Below are 7,430 nucleotides of genomic sequence, written 5' to 3'. Positions count from 1 at the left end.
TTTTGGTATTTTCTTTTTTTTACTGCTTCTTGTATTTTTTTGTTGAACAGCAGTGGGAAAACGAGCAGAAACTACAATCTGCTCCAGCTGGCTGATTCTCAACATTAAATGGGTCTTTTTCATTTTCCCTTAGATGCACGCACCTTCCAACTTCAAAAAGGGTTCCCAAGCAGTTTTAAACATCCCGTGTGTGTCCTTTAATGTGTTTATATGAAAGCTAATCTGTTCCAGAGTATAATTTGCTCTGTTAGTTTATTTTAATCCCTTTACAGTGGGAAAAAAAAATGGGGAAAGCACAAACTATATATAAAAATGGACGTAGCCATCACAATGTGACCCTGTAGTTTCCGAGTGCTGCATTTTGAAGGCTCAGTGTTAGCGTTTTACCCACATCCATGTTGGTATTTTGGAGCTAGTTGTTATAGTGTAGCAGATAACATTAGAGGAAAACGGTTCACAGGTGGATACTAAGTACCAGCTCTCTTTTTGATAAAGGGCCATTAGGCACCCAACTCAAGCTCAGGAGTTTTTTAGTGACAGAAATGAGCTTCCACAGTAATGTGCAGTAGCACAAGTAAAAGAAATAAAGAGAGAAACTTTCCATAGAAACCAAAAATGCTGCTTGTGTGAATGTAAACAGAAAACAAAGTTTTAACATGTGAGTCTATGGAGATTGACAGACTTTTAGACACAGCCTCAAGTAGTTGTTAAAGGAAAAAAGGGCTAAAACAATTCTAACAACATTTTCCCATCTTGTTGGTTTTCTCAAGGGCCCATGTAATCATTTAGTCCTTTAAACATCTTGTCAGGGTTGTACCTTATTGTATCATTTGTTCTGCGTCCCCTGATTTAATCATCATTATCTTGCCGTTAGTCTGTCCGTTGTCTGTTGATCTTTCACTTCCTGCCCGCTACAAGGAGCCAGCAGCTGCTTTTCTTAGCACTAGGAGCAAACAAATGCACCCAGTCCCCTAAACTGGAACCAGGAAACTCAATATTTATCCTGGAAATCCCCAACCACCTTTTAAAGTAGTTTAGAATTATTTAGTATCAGTCTGGTTTATGGTCTAAATCAAACCGTTTCAGTTTATCCCCTGATGGTAATCCCGAGATTTCGTGCTCATTTTCAACACTTTATGCAGATTTGAGGCACAGCACCTTTCGGAAAACCAGGAAGACAACATTTCCTTATAAGTGATCAAACCAGCAACACTTCTGAACCTCACAACTTACATGGTTTTCTGTGTTTTTCCTTCCATGATTATCAACCTGCCCGCTACAGGGAGCCAGCAGCTGCTGACTGTCATCACAGCACTGTGTGAATATGTATTCTGTGGGTAATTATTACAAAAGAATCAGCACTTGCATGAACTTGTTATTCATATTCATGCTCTGGGAGTTAAAAAACAGACCTACCTGGGACACGTTTGACTTGCTAACTATATAGTTTTGCCTTTCACTTCTTTAATGGGGTTAGACAAATGATCTAATTTTAGGAAAAAAAGTGTTGAAAGTAAAATATTTCATCTTGTATGAGTACAGCGTGGTGTAAAAAATTCAAATAATTTAATCATAAGATTATGTCAAGTGCAAAGAATTCCTTTCAGTTAAAACTCCTTTGCATTCACCTTCGCTTTGCTTCATTTTCCTGCTCTAATTTATTCATCTGGTTAATTTCACAGCTCATGGCCATTGTTCACCCTCCTGTTTAGTGCTCAGCCTTTAGCTCCTTCCTCTCTACCTATGCTTTCATCCTACCCAACCAACGCTTTTGCGTTCTTCTCTTCTTCCCCTCCTCTCTTTGAACATATGACCTACTTCTTTCTTTCCAGCTCTCGGTAGCAGACGAGCAGTTAATTCTGTTGCCAACTATAACAGTTTTCTCATAATGAGGACAGAAAAAAGAGAGCGAGAGAGGGAGAGATTATCCGTTATGGCAGTGAGGACACGGTGCAGTTAAAGAGACAAAAAAAGGGAGAAAACTGTGACAAATTTTAATATTAAAAGACAGTTTTTCAGGCTGTCATAACTGAATGCACGTTTTTATTCTGCTCAGATTTACGCACCGGTTTGGTTGCATTGAATGATCAATTCATGATTTCACAGGGTGAATCAGATTCATGTCATCAGCAAAATTTCCCCTTTCATGGATTGCATCATTAGGCTCTTAATGCACGTGCGCATGTGTGAGAGGTTGAGGTGGAGATGGTTTTTAAGTACTCGCTGAGCAAAAATCGGCAGGCATATAAGAAAAACACTGGCTAACCACACATATTATCATGGATCTATTGTAAACGTGTATTTTCGGTAGGTATTTAACTGTGAGTCTGAGGGGAGAATACTGTGGCATGCAACATGCGTGACAAAGATATTTCAAACTGTCGTCATCAAGTTTTTTATTTACCATTTTCTGCATGAAAAATTTATCAACAGTGAAAATCTGTTGTTCATCACATCAGGAGCGAGATTTTAGTGAAACTGTAAATGCTGTGCGTGAATGTTATGGTGTGAAAATGAAAAGGCACCAAACAACTTTGGGTGAAGACCTATTAGGTCGATCACTGTGTGCAAGTGACACTAAAATCTGACCAACGCTCCAGATGGAACAGCAATTCTTGTGAACTGTGGACGGAAGGATGACCCAGCTGCACCACGGTGGGAGCTAATGTTAACAATAGCTTTAAATACAGTGCTTAAACACACAAGCAAAATGCAAAGAGAGCAAAAAGCTAAGAGACGTACAAGAAAACTCCAATTTGCAAAATACAAATTGTCAGTATAATTTATAAATACTAACAGAAGCAATAAAACAATAGAACAGTAAAGATAACACACCAGAAAATTGTAAATGATACACGAACAATAAAAAAGCTCCATATAAGGCAATAAAAAGGGCAATAAAACGTGTTTTAGGAGGAGATTGACTTCAAGGTAAGTAGCTTAATACTTCCTTCTGTATTGTAGAACTGTAAATGTACTTCTCGGCTGCTTAGATGCTGCTCAGCACTGCTTTTTCCTTTGTCTTCTCCCTTACACAAAATACAGCAGACTTCCATTCTGTGGCACATCAAATATTTTCCAGCCATTTTAACACAGGGTTTCCACACTTTTAATTATTCATTGACGCGTCCCTTTCACCTTACTCATGCGTACGTCACAACTCCATTAAACTCAAACTGCAGCACATGCTCAGTGTGCATGCATGTAGACACGTGACGCCATGTTCCCTCTGTTCACCACTCTGGGGATTATAATCTGTCATGTGCATGACAACTGTAGCCCTGCAAAATGGCTGGCTGTGTGAAGATGTTGTAGGATTATATTTGAGTGTAGACTACTGGTGCCATCGTCATCATCACCAGCAGCAGCAGCAGCAGCAGTGAAGTAGCAAGAAAACACCCCAAGAAACAAGTTGAGGCTGAGAAAAGAGGGGAGAGAGAGCTTTGGAGAGGTTATTTCCCAGGTGACAGGTGGCCCAGGCTTCAAATGACCGGCTGCTGGCTGAGGTGTCAGTGCGTTAGTGTAAATTATGACTGTAACAAAACCCCATGTGTCCGACAGAGTGAGCTGAATAAATATGTCAGCTGCACAAGATGGGATATTGCTCTGATGTTTATTGTACCTATCTTTCTATCTTTCTGTATTAAGTCTGAGTGTTTGCTAAGAAAGCAACTCCACTTTTTCCCGTGTTCAAGCCACGGCCTCATGTGTCTTTGTAGATAAAGCATGGCAATACTTCTTTCTTTTAGCTTACTGGAACTGTTTTTTACTCTTAAGCAGTTGTCGGTCCAGCCTGAAGCTGATAAACAAAAAACAAACCCTTCGATCTGTGCACTCCTCTTCTGCTTTTTCACTTTGCACATCCTCATTTCCTATTCACATGTTTTATTTGTATTTATGACATGTGGTGGAGCTGCGTTATCTTTACTACTAGATTTTATGATTTCTGAGGTCAGATGAGCTTATTGGTGTTTGGCCAACGTTTAAATAAGACCTGCTTTAAAATAATGTGACAAGAACGATACCGTGTTTCTTTTTAAAGTTACCAACCACACAAGTGGTGAACTGCAGAAAGTTTCACCATGCAGCTTATCATTTTTATAACTAAAGAAACTCATGAATAAAATGGATACTTAGTTGTGTTTGATATTTCAGCTTTGTGCAAAGCCTCTTTCATGCCTCAGGAGTAGGAATGCTTCTCCAAAGGATCAGAGCCCATCTGTGGGAGCCCTTCCTTTTCCCTGTTAATCCCACTGAGCAGAAATTGTCTGCAGTTCAGCCACATGTGCAGCAGGCGGCGCTTCCCAGTGAAGCTAAATACAAGGTAGCTTTGTCCAGTTCCTGTCATATCCCAAGTGTCAGCTAGAAATCTTTCTGAGTGGTCTAACTCTCTGACAGCTGCTAGTTTGGTCACTGAAAGATAATTACCATATTTATCAGACATGCAAAGTCCACAGTAGAAGATTGGAGAGATGATGGGAAGGAAGGAGGACCTGGGGGGATCTTTGTACTTTGCACCGTCTTGCTTTTTTTACTTTCACTTCCACTTGTCGGTTATATTTAGGCAATAAAAAAAACTACTTTGGTAGTTTGGCTTGACTCCTTTACAACACTAACCTGTGCTGGAAGTGACAAATACTCTTTAGCTGCAGTAAACATACAGATATCCCTGGGATGAAAAGGGCTTAACAACTAAAATAATGATGTTTTTCTGCATCTGGACAAAACTTTTTGTTTTGTCCTCCTTTGTTTTAGTTTCATAAATACAATAGTGTTGGAATGTAAATAATATGACACTGATTGTTTTTGAAGCAGTTTTGAATTAGTGCTCTGCAGAGAACCCGTGTTGGCGAGCACAGCAGTAAGATGTTTCTTGTTGTTGGTCTCCAGGTTTGCACACATCTCAGGAGGAAGTTTGGCTCATGCATCTTTACAGAAACTCTCTAAATCCTTTAGGTTTCTTGGTTGCTGCTTGAGAACTTTAAGCTTCGGCTCCCTCTGCAGATTTTCTGTAGGATTGAGATCTGTAGGATGGCTAGACCATTTCATGACCATAATGTATTTTTTAGGTCATAGTAATGCTGGACTACCCCTTCACAACTCATCTTCATGTCTTTGCTGACATAAGGAGGTTCTCTTCCAAAACTTTACGTCACATGGTCCCGCTGATTGGTGCCTCAATGCCTTGAAGGCTTCCGGCACCCTTAGCAGAAAAACTGTTCTAAAGCACGATGCTTCCACCTCTTTCCTTGACTATGGGGATGAAATTCTTTGGGTGATGCTCAGCATTTCTCTTCCCCAGACACGGTGTGTCAAGTTGATACCAATAGCTCGGTTCTTTCTGAATAATCGCACCAACAGTTGGCACCTTCTTGCCATCAAGCGTCTCGCTGATGGTCTTGTAGCCCATTCCTGCCTTGTGCAGGTCTAATCTTGTCCTTTGACAGCTCTTTGGTGGTGAAGAGGTTGGAATGGAAGAAATGGATTCTGTGGACAGGTGTGCCTTTTAACATAACAGGATTCTCTATAATCAATTGATTGATTGATTGTAATCTAACACTAACCTAGGTTAACTCTAACCTAGATCAATTTAGGTTAAATTAACTAACCCTCTTTGCAATAGCCTGATGGAAATTTCTAAAGAATAATGTTTACCTCATAAAATTTACATTTTTATACAACATCGTCATGCCTCATTCCTTCAAGATACACCAGCATCCTCAGTCACAGCTCCTCTCAAGCCTCCAGTCTCCTCTCCCGTCCAAATGCATTTTCGAGAATTGAGACATCCTTCAAGATGGCGCACTAAGATTGATTTCAGTTCACGCAACAGGAGGACGGAACAGCCAAGGGGGCATAAAATAAAGAAATGAGAAAAGCTCCTCGGCTTCATCAGTCAAAAGCAGGCATATGCAGCCTTAAAATTCAGCACAGACCCAATTTATTGAAACTGATAGATCAGATGGTATTTCTTGTAATACTGTGTATGAAAGTGACCTCCGCATGAGTCACTGACTAAGTGAAGAGGTGGACAGGCCTCCCTGTGTGCAGATTCATTCGCATCCATTTCTGAATGCACAGCCTCGGAGCTAATGGATGTCATGCCGGTGAGGCAAAATACAGTGAAGGCTGCTGATATTTATTGTTATTAAACCCACTTTAAAGAGCTGAGATGTCAGGATTTTTCTGTCTCTGTAACCTTTGAGTTACAGCACAGACTACCTGATCATGCCTGTAATATGAATCCATAACACAGCATTAGCTTTGCTCATGTTAACAGTGTGAATCACGAAATGTGTGTGTGTGTCTTTGCCATATTAGAGTGCAGGGCATCTGAATCAGAGACAGTCTGAGGAGTTTTACTGGACTTCTGGGTTTTTGTTAGCGTAGAACCAAAGACATAGTGCATTATCAGATAAAACAGCACCGTAGTATGGAGTTTCATAAATCACAGCCTCACTGAAAAGGTTATTTCTTTAGCAATCAGCCAGTGAATCACATTTGCATTGCACCTTGTATGCATATTAGCGCAATACAAAGTTCTGAAGAATGACAAGCCTGAAAAGACAGAGCAAGAACAAAACAAATAATATGCAATGATAAGCAATTAAAAATGAAAAGACCAGTTAAATAAATACAATTCAATTTAAAATAGCATTAAAAATAAGGACAGATTAAATAAAGCAAAGAAACTAGAATGAAATGAACAGTAATCAATACGCTTTCGTCGCTGGATAAAATACAATCACTGGCCTCTTTATTAGGGACACCTTTTCAGCTGCTCATTAGCACAGATATTTGATCAACCAATCACACGGCAGATGCTGAAGCCATTTAGGCCTGCAGACTTGGTCAAGACGACCTGCTGAAGTTCAAACCCAGCATCAGAACGGGGAAGACAGATGATTTAAGTGGCTTTGAACATGGCATGGTTCTTGGTGCCAGATGGCTCTGAGTATTTCATAAACTGCTGATCTACTGGGATTTTCCATAAACCATCTCTAGGGTTTACAGATAATGGTCTGAAAAAGAGAAAATACCCAGTAAGCAGGCAGTTCTCTGGGTGAAAATGCCTCGTTGATGCCAGAGCTCAGAGGAGAATGGCTAAACTGTTCATCAAAAACATTGGCTGGTCTGAGGAGTTTTGATTTCTGCTGGGAGAGTTAGAATTTAGCATAAACAACATGAAAGAATGGATCCATCTGCCTTGTGTCAGTAGTTCAGGCTGCAGGTGGTACTGTAATGATGTTCAGGATATTTCCTTGACACACTTTGGGCCCCATACCATTGATTTATCTACTCAAGTATTGTCACTGACTATGTCCATCCCTTTATGACCACAGTGATGATCTTCTGATGGCTACTTCGAGCCAGATAATGTGCCATGACACAGAGCTCATATCATCTCAAACTGTTTTCTTGAGCATTAC

The sequence above is a fragment of the Perissodus microlepis genome, chromosome 4, assembly GCF_051167445.1.
Source record: "Perissodus microlepis isolate ML-2025 ecotype Zambia chromosome 4, ASM5116744v1, whole genome shotgun sequence".
Classification (NCBI taxonomy): domain Eukaryota; kingdom Metazoa; phylum Chordata; class Actinopteri; order Cichliformes; family Cichlidae; genus Perissodus; species Perissodus microlepis.
The sequence above is the reverse complement of the archived record's forward strand: the minus strand, read 5'-3'. Positions refer to the sequence as shown.